A 22,080-nucleotide genomic window follows, 5' to 3' on the forward strand; every position below is an offset into this window, starting at 1 on the left:
CTGTCAACATTAGTTACTGAGTGGTCCCCGGTGTGCCGAATGCTGATGAAATGCCTGAATTCGTGCAGTACCACAAAACGCCATTCTGCATAAGACAAATTTGGGGCATTTGTTTACACTTTCCCCCCCCTCCTGTGAATTTATTGAGCTTGCCATTTTTTTACTCTTTAATGTAGAGAATGAATATCAATTTATCAATTGTGTGTTCTTACAGTCTTGCCATTTGGAAGACCGGCATTCCAGAGGAGTGTTTTGTATAGCTGAAGGAATTTCAGTCACTTGGGTGTTCAGGGACTTATTGCAAATCATTTTAGACTAATATATCTCAAGAAAAATACACTGATCCTTTTAATTCTTTAATTATACTTAATAGAAACAGAAGCTTTGTGTCTGAAACAGCTTGATAATTGGGGCTTATTTGATAGCCTGCTTGTAAAGTGTTGCAGTTAACTAAAACTGCCTGATTCAGCATTCACAAAATGAAATGACAGCACTTTTTTTTTCCTGTGACATTCATAGTCCATAATAATGAACTCCAAGGAAGGTACTTAGTCCTGAAGTACACTTACCTGCGTATCAGTGTGATACAATTGCTATCAACATTAATAGCATTTTCCTAACAGCCCTTTCTTCTGGGGAGCTAGGTACTAAAATGGTGGTTGGTTGGTTGTCCCCTTTTAGGTTTTGGATGACCGCTTTAAGCACTAAGATTACTTAATTCAGAGTCAAGATTGCATTTTTTTTGGCAGAGCAATATTGCTAGATAATATATTTTTAAAATTCCTTAAAACTTTAACAGTTATGTAGCTTTTTGAGAGGAAACTCTTGTTTTGTAAAATGTAGGATATATAGTATGAACTCTAGATTATTTGATAGTTGCATCAAGGCTAGATTTTTCTCTCCTAAGAAAATGGTTCATCAGAGGGAGGCATGATTAGTAAATTGGTCCTAGTTGCCTCAGCAAAAATGCAATTTCAGATGCTGAGTAAAACTAAGTGAATGTAGCTTATTTCTGATAGGTTACAGGTGACATTTAACATCAAATTTAAGATTTATTTCTCTGAACTTTCCCTCCAAAATGGGTAAAAAATTAGTTAGAGGTCACTCTTGAGATTACTTGACTCATTTGAAGTGGCCATTTACCTTTACTTAGTAAGTAAGTGATTGAGCAGTAGAGAGGGATGCTTATTTCATTTAATCCTAGTCTCCATGGGGAAAATATTGTACTGTCACTTATATGAAGTTACTTAACTCATTAAGTATTGATGCACTCAACCGTTAGAGCCTACAATTTGCTCTTTCACTGTTCAAGGAAAACAAAATTATAAAATTTCAAAGTATTTAATAATATTGTTAGTGGCTTGCCCACTCTTACTTTTGGTCTCTCCTTTTCTGTTGCTACACCAGAGTTTAGCACAATGCCTGCCTAGTGCACAGTGGATATGCAATAAATGTTTTGACTAATTGAATGAATGGCAGGGTTGCAAAGAGTTTGACTCTTAACATTGTTTTGTAATTATGTGGCAGAAGCTCTGGAGAAAGATTTTGATTCCTCTCAGCCGCAGTTTTCTCAAGTAACTTGTACATTTTGAGGATTGTTATATTTGATTATTATTATAATTATTATTATTATTATTTTGCGGTATGCGGGCCTCTTACTGCTGTGGCCTCTCCCGTTGCGGAGCACAGGCTCTGGACGTGCAGGCTTAGTGGCCATGGCTCACGGGCCCAGCCGCTCCGCGGCACGTGGGGTCTTCCCGGACTGGGGCACAAACCCGTGTCCCCTGCATTGGCAGGCGGACTCTCAACCACTGCGCCACCAGGGAAGCCCTATTTGATTATTTTAAACTGCTTTGAACTCTTTGGGGAGAAAGTACAATAGACATTGGTTTGTGTTATGCTTTAGTTCACTGAATGGATTTGTTCACTTAGAATGGGTATTTGGTATGTGTATCTTGTCAGCATTCATGAGCAGTGGTCAATTCAGATAATTTCTGTGCATTTAAAGTTTCTAAAAGTCAGCATAAAAATTCTTGAATGTGTGAGCTCATGTTATATTATGATCAGTTCACTAAATTAGGTTAATTTTTCAAGGAGCATTTTTTCATATAGTAGAAATGTAAGGAATAATCCAATGTGGCAGTGGTTACTTAACATTTCAGTGGTGGTGATGATAATGACATTATTAGTAACTAACACTTACCTAGTGTGTGCTACTTGCCAGGCAGTGTTGTAAGACATTTAATCTTTACAACACCCTAATGCTAATAGGTGTTAGTATTTCCATTTTACAGGCTAGGAAACTAAGGTTAAGTAACAAAAGTGACACAACTACTAAGTGGTAGATCTGGGTCTTGGCTCTTAATTGTTACGCTGTAATAGTGAACACCTCTGTGCCAAGTTCTCTGTACACATTAAGTTAGTTTTATGACAGCTGTGCAAGGTGTAGGTTAATTCCTAGTTAATTGTTAATTAACATTAGGAAAGTAAGGCGCAAACTGCTTAGGTAACTTGTCCAAGCACACGCCCAAGTAGGATGAGGAAGGCTGGCATTTAAACCCAGGCCTCTGTGACTTGTAGTCTTCCCTAAAATTCTGTTTCAAAGTATTAATTTGAGGTCCTGTATTTTATGTTATATATTTAGAAGGCATACTTAAAACAGCAAATCTCCAGACTTTTTCACCTGCCACACAGGATGGATAGTGTTCACTGTTCTTTACTCTCTGAGCATATACAGGATTATAATTTCCTGCTCACTGGCTGTAGCTTCGCCCCTTTCACACTCATGCAAGTATATTGGAATGCAAATGAGTGACATTTGTAAAACTATTTAAACAAGGAAGTCATTCTAAGAATTTTGATTCTTTAACTATACGCATTTCTTGTGACATGTGCCACTTCCTGATTGTGGTACCATGGGTGAAAATGGCTGTTTACAAAGACATTGGGTGATTTTGTTTAAAAAGAAGACCTGATGCAAAGATGTATTTTTGTAGCTATTTAGTTTGAAAAGATGCTGTTCTGTGGCACCGTTCTGTGCAGCATTGTGAAGCTTTCAGTCCTGTGCAGTTATTTTCTGCCATGCAAGTAATCTCTGCTTGATGTAGTCTAGTTGGTGCATTATGTCTGGTCTATATTAAATTTAAACTGATAAACTTTTCACGGTGTCTACATATACTGTGCCTAAAATCCTCCTCCCAGTCATAAATTGGCGTGTTCTCAGATAATCCAAATTACACTGACTACTAAGGTCAAACAATTTGAGAAAACGCTGTGAAGAAAAATTATGACGGCTTCCCTGGTGTCGCAGTGGTTGGGAGTCCGCCTGCCGATGCAGGGGACGCGGGTTCGTGCCCCGGTCCGGGAAGATCGCACATGCCGCGGAGCGGCTGGGCCCGTGAGCCATGGCCGCTGAGCCTGCGCGTCCGGAGCCTGTGCTCTGCAACGGGAGAGGCCACAACAGTGAGAGGCCCGCGTACCGCAAAAAAAAAAAAAAAAATTAAAAAAAAATATGACATATTCCCAGATATTATTATTTGGGGGATTCTTTATGCCATTTCTCTGTTCTAAGTGAGGGTAGTGGAGAATTGAAGGCAGTAATTTAAATGAAAACGGAGATTGACTAATTCTTGAAGTGGACTTTTGTAGTTTGTTGACTTGTGCTCTTTTTGTTTTTTTTTGGCCTTGCCGAATGGCTTGCGGGATCTGAGTTGCCAACCCAGGATCGAATCTGGGCCCTTGGCAGTGAAAGCGCGGAGTCCTAACCACTGGACCACCTGGAAATTCTCAACTTGTCTTATTGATAGATTCTACTTGTAAAATTTTAGTATGTATGGACAAAAACATTGCATTTAAGCCCTGATTTGCTCTTGTCTGATAGTATTGTCAGATCTATAAGATAGGAATAATACTATCTCTGCTACGTGCCTCATAACACTCTTGTGAAATTTTTGTATTAATTTCAGTGCAACATAATAGGGAAGGATGTGATGCATTTCTAAGTCGAATGATCATTAAAATTCTTTTTTGGTTTTGATCGTTTGTTTTCTTTGACACCTGGCACAATACCTGGTATATGATTGTCATTAATTACCCAAATAGTTATTGAGCACATAAGCAGGGTTATATGACAGTGAATAAAATGTTAGTGGTTCCTTTTTTACAGCAGAAGAAAAGACAGAGAAAAATAGACAGTATGAATTTCGCAGGTACCTAATCTTATTTTATGAGTCAGGATAAATGCCCATGTTGTAATGCCATCTAAATTAAGATCTGAAGAGTGGACCATTAGTCAGTTGGTCAGAAGGGAGAATGCATGCGCATTGGAAGAGGGAGAGGCCAGAACCTGGAGATAAGAGAAGTCCTGTACGTCTTCGAGACGGTTATTGGTTCTGTATGGCAGTAATACAGGTTATAAAAGAGGTGTGGGAAAGAGGTAGACAGTAAGTAAGCTGTAAGACTGGCTGTCTGAGTCATGTTAACAAGTTCAAGTCAGTTTGGACTGAAGGCCAGGGGAAACCATCATAGGACTTTAAAAGGGATGAGAGTGAAATACTCATTCGTCCTTTCAGAAGATTGTTCTGACAGCTGTTAAAGAATGGATTGAAGGTAAACTAAGATTGAATACAGGCGAGCAAGTTAAAAGGCTGTTGCTAAAGTCCAGGAAATAATTGATAGTGATCAGTACTCCTGTTGACAATGGAGGGATGATGTTAAGTCTACAAGATTTGATGATTTACTGGATGTGGGCTCCATTGAACCCATAACTTTGTGTCCAGTGGTAGAATAGAGGATGAATTTCCCCCAGAGGGCTCACTACCACTTTTTCATATAAAGTTGAGATGTGGGGCTAAGGCAGTCCAGCTATGTTTGCAAATATGCATTTTCAGTTGACTCTCCATATTGTTAGTCACTGAGTATGAGTTGATTCACCCCAAAGTAGGAATATCAGACTGGAACTTATGAGGCCTCCATGAGTTAGGCATTCAGTTTCCACGAGAGCCCAGTAGCAAGCTAATAAACTTAACAAAAGCTTAACAAAAGGAGCGTGCCTGATAGCTGTGTCAGGGAGGCAAAAGAGTCCAAACCCCAGGGGCACCTACAGGTGGCACCTTTGTCAGAGGCTCCAATCAGTAAAATCGTGAGTCACAGAGACTTGTGACTAAAAATGGTTATGAGGGTTGTGGAGCCCCAAAGGGACTAGCATACTAGCACTTTTCTACATGCAGCCCTTCCTGATCGGGAGAATCCCCTCTGGGACATACAGGAAGGGGAAGTACAACCGTCTACCACATAAGTTCCTACTATACATGAGGATGGATGTAGAAGCAACAACAAGAGGACATTGAATTGGCCCAAAGAGCCCCAGCAGTAAGTCAGTTCATTTCCCTTCCCTACTGTAAATCCTGCCCAAACCGTATTAGCTGAATCTGATGTCCCTTCCTCTGTGGGACCAGATAGGAGGGTGTCTGTATCCAGGAGAGCCATAAAACTTTGAGTCCCTCTCTGAAGTTTTCTGGACAGCTTCTCAGGGGTATGTATGGCCTTCAGTCCTTCTTGGGGGTCAGGGAGACCTCAGCCCTATCCCTTATTATTTTTCACTGTAAAGCAGAAGAGTTTGGGGATAGTAGTAGAGAGGGATAGAGAAGAGGGCACGAGGGAGAGAGCAACTCTGTACTAGGAATCAAGGCTTTGTATTCACTTTTGGTCATTCCCTTGTAATTCAGCCAAAAGAACTTCTAATACTTTTGGACCATCTAAAGCTCTATATTATCAGCAAGGTCATCATTACTTACATAATCTATTTTAGCTCTAGGGACTCTTTGGCTCAGCAGTCACAGCCTTTCGCCTGGAGACACAATGCATGTTGCCCATCATCATGACACATCCCTTCCTCTGCCAGCCCAGGGGAGAATGAGTAACAGCCAAGTCACCATTTCAATGCCTGATTTTGATCCCACTTCTCACTGCTCAGTTTCCAAACATGAATTCAACTCCTTTCATTAACCGGACAGTGGGGACCCTTATTCCCACCTTCTGTCCACCCACCACCAGGATCACTCTGATTCCAGTGTGTCTTCTCATTTCCCAGAACTCTGACCTCAGGGGGCCTTTATTCTCTCTCTCCTAGGAAGTCATGGCTATGTCAGTATCCCATTCTTGTTGCCAAAACTGTCCAGAATCATGACGATCTGAGATCTTATCCTACTTTGAAGTGCATAAGTTTCCCTGCCACGTTTTCATGGATGCTGGTAGAAGACATGAGACTCCTGTGTAAGAGATGAAGGACAGTTTATTCCTCTCAGTGATAACAGTAGCGAGAGTATCAGCATTTGTAATGGTTTCCTGATCCCTCAGGCACCCATAGTGCGTCCATGTTAGTGGAGAGAAGCCCTGCGTTTAGGGAACCCAGATCTTTTGTAATGAGCAGTAAGCATGCCCATCCTTTGCTCTAGAGGGAGCCACTGTCTTTATCTTTCAAGGCTGTTTGCTGCACGGATGTCCTTGAAAATATAGTTCGAAGGAAAAGGCAGTTGGTACCTCTGCTTGCAACATATTAAAAAGACCTATAGAGAATTGTTTCCCAACATACGTAAATTATACTTCAATAAATCTGACTTTAAAAAGAAGCTGGCATGTACTAAGAACACAATACGTATTATTATTGGTGTTCATGTCCTTGATTTGTTTTTGAGGGCAAACCTCTATGCAATGACTTTCGTGGAATTTTGGGGTTAATTTTCTCCAAGGTAAGTTGCTAACTAATAACATTTACTCAAAAAGTAATGTCTAACATGTTCAGATGCCTTTTGATTTGAAAAAAAGAAATCACGTGGAATTTCAGGAACATTAAAGTGAAATATGAGAAAACCACCTTGGGTTGCAAGGAATGGGACTACTTTGCTTTTCTTTATGTCAAACTACATTGCTCTACTTAAAATTCTGGCAAATTTTAAGAAACAAAACAATGGTAATTAAGTACAGTGTTTTTTTAAGTGAGGCTTCTTTTTCTCTAGATCTTGAGACAGTATAGATTTAGGGGAGAGGCTAGCATAGTTAGTTGGAGGGAGGTTTAAACTTGCAGTTTTTCATGTTTTGTTTTTAAGGGGGTAGGGCTCCATTTTATCAACCTGCATTTTCTAAATCCTTTCCAGTTATTTTCTGTAAACAAGCATTATAGAAGTATTATTTTGAAAGCTGACTTTACTTGCTGAAGATTATGTTTGAACTTCTTTTGACTTAAACATTTAATGTGTTCTGATATTAAGTAAATATATTTATCCAAGTTGCGTTTAAAGGCACAGAGAAGCCAGCTTCATTTATTCCATTCATTTGGCTTAAAGTGCACATGAATTTAGACTTGGAAATGTAAAATAATCTTCTAGTTATGGCGGCACTAGTGCTAAGTTGCTAGTGGGTAAAAGTAGGTTGATGCCTAAAAATGAAAGGCTGAAGCATTTTGGAAATAGTCTTTGATAAGTGGGACTTCCTATATTAAAATGTGAATATAATTAAACTAAAACTTTTCTTTTTATTTATAGAACAGTATGTTGAAGCAATAGTCAAAATATGTAGCCTGGAGTTGGCAACCCTCTGAAATGGGTGTGCCTGAGTTCCATTATCGTATGTGTCATGGTGACAACTGGCCAGTGTTCTGTCTTTGGTATGTGTCACTGACCCCTTTTTAGTAGTCTATTAGCATATTTAATGTGTGCCTTTTAAGAACTTCATTTTAGTTGATTTTCAGTATTTTCTTTATAAGCAACTTAAAAATGGTGTTATCTTGTTTTATTAAAATCGAGTTTAACTTTTTAAACCATTCTCAATTTGTCTAGTTTGGATAGGTAGATAGCTTATGCATTTAAATAATTTTTAAAAATGTTTAAGCACTTTGAAATTCTTCCTAGTTGAGGTATACAAGCAGAAATTTTTGTGAAGCCCTTTTACTGCCTCTGGTCTCTCAGACCCCTTCTAGGATTTTATTTGGGCCTCACAAGTGAAAGATGAAAGAACAGTTTTTTAAAAAGTATAACTAGTTTATGGTGTTACAGGAAACTGCCCTCAAGTCATAAAGTAGGGTTAAACAGGTGCTCTAAGACAGTTTATCCCAGGCACTTTTTTCCCATTGTAGCAAGGTCACATTGCACATCAGGGCTTCTTAACTAATTCATTGTGCCTAAAATCTTTATATACACTCTCTTCCATCGTCTTCTGTAAAATGGGAACTGTAAGTTACCTTTTCATGAGTTAGTTGAGGTTTCTGGAAAAGACTGCTAGGAACTATTCATTACTTGAATAATAGTGAATAGATTTAAATATTTAATATGTTCTGGTATTTCATAAATATACTTACCAAGTTATTTTCAAAAGTACCGAGAAGTCAGCTTCATTCATTACATTCATTTGGGTTAAAGCATACGTTGAATTTACCTTCAATCCCCTTCTCTTGAGGTATAACCTTGCTGGATTCCTATCCAGAGAGTTCTGGAGCAGACTTTGGATAATTCTGCTTTCTTTTTTAGTCTCTGGTATAGGAATATACAAATATGTAATATCCATGTGTGTGTGTTTGTCTTTATATAGCTTTATTCCTGTTATGATCCTGTATAGCCAGATTATATAATTAATATGGAAGAAGCAGGTGACTTCTTTTTTTAATCTTAGTAAAGATGCGGGGCTGTTAGCTAATTTGGTCAAACAGATGTACTCCCATGACTCTGAAGTACTGTACAAAAAAGTAGAAAGTAAAAATCACCTATAGTCCTGATAATGGAGATAAGTGTTACGTGTGCTATTATGATATGCTATTTTAATGTATATTTTCTTTTAACACAGCTTTGTTGTATCACTGGTTTTTAACTTTGGCATCTAGAAGAAACCAATAATTCTGTCAATAAACATAACCATGTGTTAACTTATTTTCCTGCTATTGTTTAAAAAAATTTTTACTGAAGTATACCTATCATAAAATTCACCTATTTTGTACAATTCCATGATTCTTAGGAAATTTACTGAATTTGAAAATTTACTGAATTTACTGAATCATAATCCAGTTTTGAAACATTACCATCAACCCGATAAGTTCCCTGTTCCCTGTTATACTTCATTTTCGTCCCTACTCCCAGCCCCAGGTAACCGCTTACAGCAGTTCCCCCTTATCTGTGGTTTCAGCCTGGTCAACCTGGGTCTGAAAATATTCTATCAAAAATTCCAGAAATAAACAATTCATAAGTTTTAAATTGTGTGCTGTTCTGAGTAGCATGATCAAATCTTGTGCCTGTTCCATTCCATCCTGCCTAGGATGTCAGTCATCCCTTTGTCCAGTATATCCTGCTCCTTAGTCACTGAGTAGCCATCTGGGTAATCAGATCGACTGTCATGGTTTCGCAGTGCTTCTGTTCAAGTAACCCTTCTTTAACTTAAAAATGGCCCCAACTGCAAGAGTAGTGACGCTAGCAATTTGGATATGCCAGAGGGAAGCTGTTAAGTGCTTCCTTTAAGTGAAAAGGTGAAAGTTCTTGACTTAATAAGGAAAGAAAAAAAGTCGTATTTTGAGGTTGCTAAGATCTAAGGTAAGAGCAAATCTGTTTGTGAAATTGTGAAGAAGGAAAAATAAACTTGTGCTTGTTTTGCTGTCACACCTCAAACTGCAGAAGTTATGGCCACAGTGTATAAGTGCTTAGTTAAGATGGAAAAAGTGTTAAATTTGTACAGTAAGATATTGTGAGACCACATTCACGTAACTTTTAAGTATGTTGTTATGATTGTTTTATTTTATTATTAATTGTTGTTAATCTCTTACTGTGCCTAACTTATAAATTAAACTTTATCATAAGTATGTATGTTTAGGGAAAAACATATTATATATAGACAATTGAAAATCTGTGTATAACTTTACAGTCTGCCCTCTGTATCTGCAGTTCTGCGTTCTCAGGTTCAGCCAACCTCGTCATGTAGTACTTACTCTATTGCATATTTATTGAAAAAAAGTCCACGTGTAAGTGGACCTGTGCAGTTCAAACCCATATTATTCAAGGGTCAAGTGTATACCAATAATTCGTTCCTTTTTATTGCTGAGTAGTATTCCATTATATGGATATACTACATTTTGTTTATCCATTTACCAGTTGATGGACATTTGGATTGTCTCTTTTAAAAAAAATATTTATTTATTTATTTGGCTGTGTCGGGTCTTAGTTGTGGTGCGCGGGCTGTTCGTTGTGCCGCGCGGGCTTCCTTCTAGTTGTGGCACTCAGGCTTAGTAGTTGCAGCACTCGGGCTCTCTAGTTGTGGCACCCGGGCTCAGTAGTTGCAGCGTGCAGGCTTAGTTGCCACGTTGCGTATGGGATCTTAGTTCCCTGACCAGGGATCAGACCCGTGTCCCCTGAATTGGAAGGCGGATTCTTAACCACTGGACCACCAGGAAAGTCCTTGTTTCTACTTTTTGGCTATTGAGAATTATGCTGCTTTGAACATTTGTGCAGCCATATGTTTTCATGTCTTTTGGGTAGATGCGTAGGAATGGAATTGCTGGGTCATGGTAAATTTATGTTTAATTTTTTAAAAACCTGCTGTTGTCCAGACTACCATATGAGGATTTCAGTTTCTCCAAATCCTCCCAACACTTGTCATTGTCTTTTTGGTTTATAACAATTTTATTTAGTTAGTTAGTTATTTTTATAAATTTATTTATTTTATCTTTGGCTGCGTTGGGTCTTCATTGCTGCGCGTGGGCTTTCTCTAGTTGCGGTGAGTGGGGGCTACTCTTCGTTGTGGTGCGCGGGCTTCTCATTGCGGTGGCTTCTCTTGTTGTGGAGCACGGGCTCTAGGCACGTAGTCTTCAGTAGTTGTGGCATGCAGGCTCAGTAGTTGTGGCTCGCGGGCTCTAGAGTGTAGGCTCAGTAGTTGTGGCGAATGGGCTTAGTTGCTCCACAGCATGTGGGATCTTCCCGGACCAGGGCTTGAACCCGTGTCCCCTGCATTGGCAGGCAGATTCTTAACCATTGCGCCACCAGGGAAGTCCCTGGATTATAACAATTTTAGTTGGTGTGAAGTGATATATTACTGTGGTTTGAATTTATATTTCCTTAATGACTGATGACTAATGATGCTGAATACCTTTTAAAGCCATTTTTATATCTTTTTTGGTGAGATGTTTTTCAAATCTTTTGCCCATTTTTTATTGGGTTGTCTATTTCTGAGTCATGAGAGTTCTTTTATATAGTCTGGATCCAAGTTCCTTATTAGATACATGATTTGCAAATATTTTCCCCCAGTCAATGGCTTGTCTTTTTATTTTCTTAATGGTCTCTTTTGAGTTGCAAGGTTTTTGAATTCTGATGGAGTCCAGTTTATCTTTTTTTCTTATGTGTTTAGGATCGTGTTTTTGGTGCTGTGTCCAAGAAATCTTTGCCCAGCTCAGGGTCCTGAGATTTACTCCTGTGTTTCCTTCTAAAAGATTTACAGTTTTAGCTCTTACGTTTAGGTCTTTGATCCATTTTTAATTAACTTTTGTATATAGTGTGAGGTAAAATCTAAGTTCATCTTTTTGTATATCAATATCCAGGTGTCTCAGCACCATTTGTTGAAAGAGACTGCCCTTTCCCCTATTGAATTGCCTTGTTTTTTTTTTTTTTTTTTCTTGCGGTACGCGGGCCTCTCACTGTTGTGGCCTCTCCCATTGCGGAGCACAGGCTCCGGACGCGCAGGCTCAGCGGCCACGGCTCACGGGCCCAGCCGCTCCGCGGCATGTGGGATCTCCCCCAACCGGGGCACCAACCCGTGTCCCCTGCGTCGGCAGGCGGACTCTCAACCACTGCGCCACCAGGGAAGCCCGCCTTGGTATTTTTGATATTGATTGTTGATAATCAGTTGACCATAGATGTATGGGTTTATTTCTGGACTCTCATTTCTGTTTCATTGGTCTACATGTCTGTCGTTCTGCCAGTACCAAGTACTTTGATTACTGTTGCTTTTCATACCATATTGTAATAAAGCAAATAGCATTCTTGTTTTCTTGTAAAAATATGTACTCATATTCATAAAAATTGAAACAATATAGAAAAGTAAAAGAAGCAAAAATCACCATCTAAGTAGTCACTGTTTTGGTGAACATGTTTCCAGACGTCTCTGCACATATATGCATGTTGTATGAGTGCACACACACCCTCCACAGTTATACATAAAGACACGTCAGTATTTGCCCACGCTCCTTGTTCTTGTGTACTTTTTGAGTGAATGCATCTGTTGTCAGCTTTAAGAGAGAACTGATTGTTTTTCTTTCTTCGGGCGCTTTTGTAATTCTGTGAGTTTTTACTGACACAAACTTGTGAGAAGAGTGAAGATTCTTTGGACTGAGAACTATGAGTGCTGTTTTCTTGGTAGCATGTTAAATGGAATTTATTTCTCACTTCATCTGCTGAAACATGGCTTTAAAACAAAATTTTAAATGTGTGCTCCGTGAATGGATGGCAAATTATATGTGAAACTTTAACAAAATTAATCCCCAAATCCAGTTTTAAACATTTAAAGTTTTGGGACTTCCTTGGTAGTGCAGTGGTTAAGAATCCGCCTGCCAGTGCAGGGGACACGGGTTTGAGCCCTGGTCCGGAAAGATCCCACATGCCACAGAGCAACTAAGCCCGTGCGCCACAGCTACTGAGCCTGTGCTCTAGAGCCCGAGAGCCACAACTACTGAGCCCGCGTGCCACAACTAATGAAGCCCGCGTTCCTAGAGCCCGTGCTCCGCAACAAGAGAAGCCACTGCAATGAGAAGCCCGAGCACCGCAACGAAGAGTAGCCCCCGCTCGCCACAACTAGAGAAAGCCTGCACACAGCAACAAAGGCCCAACGTAGCCAAAAATAAATGAAATTTTATGAATAATTAAATGAATAATTCATCCATTTAATTATTTTCATAATTATTATATATGAATAATTTTTTAAAACCCAAACGTTTAAAGTTCCCATAAATCTCCTCTTGAGTATTAGATAAACTTTTTGGCAGTTGTGATAATGAGTGTGGAGCCAATAAATATATATGTATGGGTAGTAATAGTTTTATTTGCAGTCAGATGGGGACTGATCCCTGCTGCAAGCTTGGTTTTTACCATGTTATGAAGGAACAGCATATTTGCTCTTTTGTACTTTGTGAATTCAACCTCCTTGCCTTGATGAAGCTGGATCCTGAGATACTTTGAGTAGCCATTGTGGAGCTGTGACCAGACTCATGTGAGTGTAGGTCAAATTACATGATCAGAAACTTCTCTGACATTCACATTTTTCTTGCAGTATGATTTTATATGATGAATACATGGTTTAAAACCACGTTTAGAGGTGTAGCAGGTATAGGAGACCATACAGATTATGCTTAATTTAAAAAGATTGAAGTTTAATTTCTGGCAGTGGGGATTTTGACTTTGGGGAGTGACAGAGAGAGACAAGTTTCAGAAAGCCACCTGCACATTGGTTCAGTGGAAATTTGGTGTTTGAAAATGGCATGCTTAGATTGTGTGGAAAAATGGATTGCTCAATGAAATTATATAAATGAGGTGTTTTCGTTCACGATTTTAAAAAGTTAAAACTTGAAATAGATTTTCAGATGACAAATGGGCTCTACAGAATGGAAAGCAGTTAGCAGTGGCTAACTCTCGTGGGATTATGGATTTTTCTTCTCACTTTTGGTGGAAGTTTTAGAAAAAGTGTTAAGTATATTATGTAATAAGATGTTAAAATGGAACTCTTATTCTGAGTTTAGCCCTCAGTCAGTAGGTGCACAATTCTGAGATGAGTTGTAAGAACGCCATTCAGGTCTTGCAAAAGAAAGAGCCAGAAAATGGATCTTGTGACTTCTAACACCTACCCCATCTGTTGGTATAAAAAGATTCAGAAGTTGGAAATTAGAAGAGTTTTTGAACTGAGTTGTTGGTATGCTAGGAGTTTCTTCTAATAGCCCTCCTAGTCTGGTGCCCCGCCCCCAAGCACAGGCAGTGACTTGGGCAGCTTACTCTGAGATTGGTTCCGTTTTGGGGGACACAGTGGGTTGATGTCTGTCTCACCCATGCCTGGGCGAAGGAGACGTTGTCTGCTCTGGCAGCTCAGGAAAACGAAGACCCTTTGTGGGTTAGTGTTCTTTGGGGCAAGGGGTACGTGTTTCCTGTGGACCTTATGAGGGCCACTAGTGAGAGGAAGCCCATAGGAGCAGGGTGGTATGGGGCGGAGTGGGGAGGAATAAACAGCTGGATTCCCAGAGGAGATGCATTGTTCTCCATCAAGGGAATTTCAATGAGAGATCTCAAAGGGCTGGGGTGGGTGAGAGCTTCCCAGAACCCTGAAAGCAGTTCCTGACAGATCGGCTTTATGCGTTTTTGAGCTAAGAGGGTGCCCATGTCCTGCAGTGACGCTTAATTGCCCACCCTGGGTTACTAAGGTGGAACGGAGAGGGGTAAAGAGCACAATCCTCTAATACTGCCTAAGCTGCTAGCCTGCCTTAGGCAGAGCTGGGCATAGGGGAGAAGCTGTAACCTTGAATGAAAAATTTTGACAGTTGTACTAAACTGGATCTATCAATTTGTAAACTCAGATAGCTTTTATAATTTGAAAATGACCAAAGTCATAGGCTTGCCGAAATAAAAGTTCAGGGACATTAACTGTCACCAAAGAATAACTTTAAAGGACAGCAGTGAACAAAAAGTTGCTTCATGGTTACATCCCACAGGTTCTGCTTGTTCAGGGTAATGGTTACTATTGTTTTTCTAATAAGAAAAATATCAATGAAAACAAATTTTTACGAGAAGAATGTGCCCATTGAGGCATTTTGTCCTGGATAAAGTGACATCAGCTTTGGGACCAGGCAGATCTGTGCTTGAGTCACCCCTTGTTAGCACTGACACGAGGTAAGTAAACCGATTTTTGAGGTTAATTTTCCTCATTTTCTTTTTATAAAAAGGGTAACATCACCTGCTTTCTAGTGTTTTACAGAGAGGTTATGGTCTACAGCAAAATGTGTGGCACACAGTAGGTATTCACCCGTACCAATAGCCCTCTTTCCTCATTGAAGCAGATGTTTCCTATAGTTCTAAAGGTTCTTACTCCCCTTAACATGTGTTTTACTTCCTCTAAATGTATTTCTTTAAAATACAAAACGGATTAGGGGATTTATAGGACTACAGGATACTACTATCAAGGATGTAAGAAGTGTTAGCTTTTAGTATAGCTAAAAATTCACTTTTGACTTGAATTGTGGAAGGTTTGCAGAAACAATGAAAAGTAGTTTTACTTATGTGTTGGTTTTTAGTGAGGAAGCATGTGAAATAGGGGTCTAAAGAAAAGGTAGACCCAGGTGGAGAATCTTTTTATTACTGTTCTTGGAGCAATTTATAAAGAAAAAAGAAGGCATCCTACCCCAGAGAGAACACTTTGTAAAAACCGGTATCATTCTAGTGTTATTTTCTCAAAACATGCTTCAGTGTTTAATTTTTCTGGAAAGCTTTTTTAGTTTTTTATTTGATTGATACAGTTTAAAATGATCTTGGTATTTCGTCATCGCTTCTGGATGTTCTCTTATACTTTTTTAATGTTCAAATTTTATACTTTGGAACTTCAAGTTTTAGTTTTAGTGATACAGTCACCTCTTAAATGCCTCAAAAAGCTGATTTATGTCATCTTTAATTTCATAGTATTTTCATACTCTGCACCTGAGTTACATTTGTAACATAGTTTGCTTATTTGTAGAAATGGCTTTAAATCAGGAAGGAAATTATAATTAGCTTTGTATTTGAGCCCAGAATATTCTTTATAATTAATTCAAACATCTTTGGTTGCAACTTGCAGAAATTGACAGGGTAATTTGGATAGAAAAGGAATTTATTGGGAGGCTGGCAAGTAAGCTCACAAAATTGGTGCAGAGACTAGGAATTCAGGCTCCAGAAACTGAGCAGTAACCAAAGGGGAGGGCAAGCATCAGGAAAACACAGTCCAGGTTATATATAGTCTGGTTAGGACACTGGCACTGGTCTTTTGTTGCTGCCACTGTGAATGATTTCTCAAGAATCCCTGGTCTTTGGATCATTTTCTCAAAATAAGAAGTCGTAGGGGTGGAGGTGCAGTATTTGTGGGCTGACCTTCCATGACCTCTACTCTTGTACTCCATCCACCCCCTCCATGTATGTTTCATTTGGAGGCCCTTGACCTGGCGCATTTAACATGGCCGAAATGGAACGCCTGCTTTTTTTTTTGGTAACCTCATACCTGCTCCTTCCAATCCAGGCAGGTTGTCTTAGAAGTTGTTCCATAATTTGGATTTGTCTGTTTTATGTCTCCTTGTGAATAGATTCAGGCTACACATATTTGACAGGTATTTTACATAGGATATTATTGAGGATGTCCCATTGTATCACATCAGGGGGCGTGCAATGTCTGTCACATTTCTTGATGATACTAAGTTTGATCCCTCATTTGAGGCGGTGCCTGCCAGATCTTTCCCTTGAAAAGGCACATTTAAAATTTTAGATTTATTTTTAAATTACGTGATTTATTTTAAAATCATATCTTGTTCATTTTTTTATATAGGTAAAAATTACTGATGATATGAAGGTATTCATAACAGCAGTTGAAGCATTGCAGTGATACATTCCTTTGGTTTGTGGATGTTCATCTGTTACATCATGTAAACTAAATCTGTAAAATAAAGATAGCACAATATTAGTTTTTTCTCTACATAGGTTGGAGAAGTTTTAATTTATTGATTTGCCTTATATTCTATATACTATATATATATTATATATACTAATGTTTAAGAATAACACTCATACACTATTTTGAGCATGTAGCACAAAATGGTATGTGTACATGTCGACAGTAATTTCAGGAAATGACAGTCCCTTCTTAGTACATAAGAGGCAGCATTAGGTAATATACATATGTATGCCAAAAATCTGGAAATACTGATTATTTTCCACTTGTATATCTCTGTAAAACCTCTTAAAGTTAGGAAAAGCAAAGGTCCATTAAAGAATTACCAGCTCTTTTGAGAAATTAAGTTAACCTATATGATGTGATGTTTTTGTAGTTGTTTTTGTTGATGTTTTGTATCTGTTGAACCCGTTAGATACCATGTGGCTACTTTCATTCTTAAGAAAAAAGCCTGTAGGATATGTAAGTTTGTTTTTAAAGAGGAGAAGATAGACACAGAAAAAATCGATTTTATCCCAGGATGTGTAGCTTTTTTGGACAGTGTTTTAAAGATAAAGCTTTAACACACACACGTGCGCGCACACGCACAACACACACACACACACACTTTGGTCATTAAAGAATAATTTTTAGAATAGTACGTGTTTTTTTCCTATTTGTTTATTCCAGTTTTATTGAGGAGTGATTGACATACATCACTGCATAAGTTTAAGGCACACAGCACGATGGTTTGATTTCCATATATTGTGAAATGATTACCATGATGAGTACATGTCCTCTCTTGATCATGTTTCCCCCTTAGTTGGTGTATAAGTTCAGGCTTGAGTAGTCAATATCTAGAATTATCTAAACTCTCCAATAACTAGAAATAAAAAAAAGACAAACAGATTAAGATTTAAACATGCATAGCAAATGGGCTAGTAATTGTTGAAAAAATTGGCGTGGTTTTTGTTGTTTAGTGGGACTGAAAAATCTTACCTGTTGTTCTGTGGAATTCTTTTTTTTTTTTTAAGATTTTTTTTGATGTGGATCATTTTTAAAGTCTCTGTTGAATTTGTTACAATAATGCTTCTGTTTTATGTTTTGATTTTTTTGGCCCTGAGGCATGTGGGGTCTCAGCTTCCCTATCGAACCCACACCCCCTGCACTGGCAGGTGAAGTCTTAACCACTGGACTGCCAGGGAAGTTCCATGTTCTCTGGAATTCTAGATGTTGCCTCAGTCTCAGTTTAACAAAGCTTTTTCTTAAGGACTTCAGCGTTAACCTATTATGTGCCCCTTGTTAGCAACCAGATGGATAGCATTTAAAAGGCCCCTTTTAGGAGGAGAGAATATCCTTTTTTTCCCGGTTAATGGTTATGCTCATATAAATACTTAAAAAAATGTTTTACTTAATTTAAAGCATATGAAAAATGTTTTTGGAAGTTGTTAGTGGTGGTGGTGTTTTTAAACATACAAGGCAAATTCAAGGGCCATCACTTCTCTAGCTTTCTCTGACGCTGTCCTCTAGGCAGAATTCAATTATTCCTTCATTTGTTTTCCCAAAGCATTTTATCCACAGAACTCTGGTATAGCATTGTATTACACTGTATTGCAATAATTTGTTTATGTGTCTTCTCATAGACTGTGAGCTTCTGGCGGGCAGGTCTTATATTATTACTCAGCATTTTATACTCTGCCTTGCATGTGACATCTGGTGTTGGAAGTCCTCTACTAATCTTTGTTGAATTGCCATTAGGAAACAGTTTAGCACATTTTTTAAAAAAAATTATGTGACAAGGCATTTTTTAATAGTTTTGAAAAATCTACTATTTGATGACTACTCAGATAATTGTGCAGTAACACTACAAATCAGACATACAGTATCTCTTCAAAGTGGTTATCTGTGCTTGTTGCAATTGAATTATTTTGTTAGCCTGGAAAAACCATTATCTATAAAACCATGGTGCACACCTTAGAGTAATTTATTTAAAGTCTGTTTATTAATTTAAATTTAAATAGGGGAAATAACACATTTTTCTAAATTTTATCAGTTAACCCATTACTTTTTTTTTTTTTTTTTGCGGTACGCGGGCCTCTCACTGTTGTGGCCTCTTCCGCTGTGGAGCACAGGCTCCGGACGCGCAGGCTCAGTGGCCATGGCTCACGGGCCCAGCCGCTCCGCAGCATGTGGGATCCTCCCGGACAGGGGCACGAACCCGTGTCCCCTGCATCAGCAGGCGGACTGTCAACCACTGCGCCACCAGGGAAGCCCCAGTTAACCCATTACTTTAAAAAAATATTTATTTATTTGGCTGCATCGGGTCTTAGTTGTGGCACTCGGGGTCTTCGTTGTGGTGTGCAGGCTCTAGAGGGCACGGGCTTAGTTGCCTCGCGGCATTGGGATCTTAGTTCACTGACCAGGGATCAAACCCGAGTCCCCTGCTTTGGAAGGCGGATTCTTAACCACTGGACCACCAGGGAAGTCCCCTAATCCATTACTTTTTTACTGATCTCTCCTTATCTCTCATTTTCCCAAACAAATCCTTTTAGCAGAATGGCCAGTCTTATGGGGCCATAACTCTAAACAAGTCACATTTATTCTGGTATCCTTAAATCATTTTTCATATTGTTTGCTTAATTCACTCATCCGCTCATCCAGGATACACACATTGGAGACTACAACGTGTCAGGCATTGTGCTTAGTGCAGGGGATACAATGACAATGAACAGGCTTTCAGTCCTGGGAAAGAGCGAAACATTTTGTTGAATGAACTGATATGTTGTGGGGTCCATGAAAAGATTCTTTAAAAAAAAAATTATTTATGTATTTATTTAATTTTCGCTGCATTGAGTCTTTGTTGCTACATGTGGGCTTTCCTTAGTTGTGGCGAGTGGGGGCTCCTCTGTATTGCGGTGCGCGGGCTTCTCATTGCAGTGGCTTCTCTTGTTGTGGAGCACGTGCTCTAGGTGCGCGGGCTTCAGTAGTTGTGGCTTGCGGGCTCTAGAGCACAGGCTCAGTAGTTGTGGTGCACGGGCTTTGTTGTTCTGCGGCATGTGGGATCTTCCACACCAGGGCTCGAACCTGTGTCCCCTGCATTGGCAGGCGGATTCTTAACCACTGTGCCACCAGGGAAGCCCCATGAAAAGATTCTTAAGTATCTTGGAATATACCTTCTCACACTAAATTTTATCTAAATTTCTATTATAATTGTAGTCTGTAACAGTGATCTAGTATGGACAGAATTGTTAAGGAATTGTTACTTTTTACATATGCAAGTATCATTTCCACAGGAAGTCATAAACCTCTTTCAGGATAAAGATTGGCTTATTTCTTTGTATCTCAAGCACAGCTGGAGATAAGATAAAGATTTTAGTACTGCTTGTTGAATCAACAAACAGAAACTCTGTCACCCTCTGGTGCTGCTTAAACTCTTTGGGCCTTGAAAACTACAAGAATGGTAGTAACGGCACCTATGCAGAGGGAATGCTGTTGGCCTAATGTGACAGGTTAAGACCTGGAAAAAGAGCCAGACAGTGGAATAAGTGCCCCTCGTACGTTATTTCTGAGTCTCTCAATCTTATGAATAGGTATTATCTTCCTTTCTACAGATGAAGAAATTGAAGCTTTGGGAGACTTAAGATTCTTGCTTAAAGTTTAAAAGCTAATGCTTTCTTTCTGTCGAATTGTATTACATATGGATCCATATTTTTGTCAGGAAGATGATTAAATATTTGTTTGGGTCATAGAACTCTCTGGAATTAGGAGAGCAGTGTGTGACAACCCAGGCACAGAGCTTCTCTCTGAAGCTCACAGGCCCAATATGGATCAGGTCTGTAATGCTGGCTTGGTTGGTGTCTTGCTGCAGTAGCTCAGACTAAATGGTGCACTGGCTTATGTTATTTGTAAGCAACACAAATTACCTTTCAATACAACCAGATTTTGCAAGTTGCTTCCCTTAATTTTTAATGTTATATTAAGGATTAAGAAACTTTAAGAGTGGCATGCATACATTTGATTTTATCAGTGGTTCCTAGTTTTATTTTGCGTAGATTGGTTTTTTTCATTCTAGTGTATGGAATAAGGCTTTTTTAAAAAGACTGCATAGATGACTCAAAATATAACCATCTGTATTTTGAAATTTGTGATACTGCAGTTCAGACCCAGAAGTTTGAGAACATGTTGCACTTAAATATATACTTTTGTAGAGCATTATCTCAATATTTGGCACTTTTGGTATATTGCTGCCAAACACTTAGGTTGTGTATTTCCAGCAGTAGGAAAAATGGCTAGAGCAAATTAAGAAGTGGACTTAGCCTTGGGACTTTGGATTTTCCAACCATGGACTTGTCTGTTTCTGTTCTGTGAAGTGTAATTTTCAGAGGTACTCTGTGGACTGCCACAGTTGTAGAAAGGGACATGAATGGATGGACTTTGTATTCTTTGCTTCCAAAAGAGACCATTTTCCTTTTGTTAATGTAGGTTAGACCTATTAATATTTCTGTATTTTTACATAGGTTAGATCTATAATATTTACTGAGAAATCACATGCTTCCCTCCCCCCCGCCCCCCGCCCCGTTGTATAGCTTACAATATGGAGTATCATTTTTATGACTTGGCCAAATTGTCATACTTTTTTCTAAGTCTGGATCGGCTTCTAACATCCATTGCCTTCTCAATGTCACGAAACATATCTGTGAGTTCCTTTAATAAGAATTTTTTTGTCGGTGTCACTTCCTCTGAGACATCTTCATCCTTTTCATCATACCCACTTTTCTCACTTATATTGATAAGTTTGCCTCCACGAAGTTCTTCCTCCAACTGTGTATTGGTCTCCCTAATGGCAGCAGTGTCAACGTTCTTCGCAGTCAGCTGTTTCTTCTATAGCCCCACTTATGTTCCATTAGAATTTGACTTCCAGTGTTAGCACTTTTGTTCCTTTACTGTAGCTTTATCTTTGTTGGCAAGTTCTCTTGTTTGGTTATCCTTTTTTGTAAAATGTCACATGGGTTTGTCACTGGGAGACAAGGAGGAAACACAACCATATGCTTTGCAGTCTGTGTATGACCTGGATAGCAGATGTTCAGTGACCAATCATTGACTGGCTTTGAGAGAAGTGTTGTGATTGGTCACTAATAATGATGTAAAAGATTGGAGAAAATTATAAAACTAGAAATATAAAGCATTCTGTATTTTCAGTATTTTCATTTCTCATTACATTTTAAAAAGACAGCCTGATGTTTTAGAAAAAATATATTTATGGGTATCGTTTATACAATAAATCATATTTTAAAGTGCTAAGCATATATTCATTTACTCCTCACAATAATCCAATGAAGTAGGTATTACTGTTTGTTATCCCTTCTGCAGATGAACAGAGAGAGAGTAATTTGTCTGGAGCTTATCCTG

At 38.8% G+C, this 22,080-nt stretch overlaps 1 protein-coding gene across 7 annotated transcripts in view; it reads left to right on the forward strand.

Annotated features, from left to right (window-relative positions):
* FAM49B (family with sequence similarity 49 member B) overlaps positions 1 to 22,080 on the forward strand; it is a 155,175-nt gene that overhangs the window by 68,392 nt on the left and 64,703 nt on the right. The window lies entirely within an intron of this gene.

Source organism: Monodon monoceros, unplaced genomic scaffold (assembly GCF_005190385.1).
Source record: "Monodon monoceros isolate NGI ecotype Baffin Bay Population unplaced genomic scaffold, NGI_Narwhal_1 Super_Scaffold_14, whole genome shotgun sequence".
Classification (NCBI taxonomy): domain Eukaryota; kingdom Metazoa; phylum Chordata; class Mammalia; order Artiodactyla; family Monodontidae; genus Monodon; species Monodon monoceros.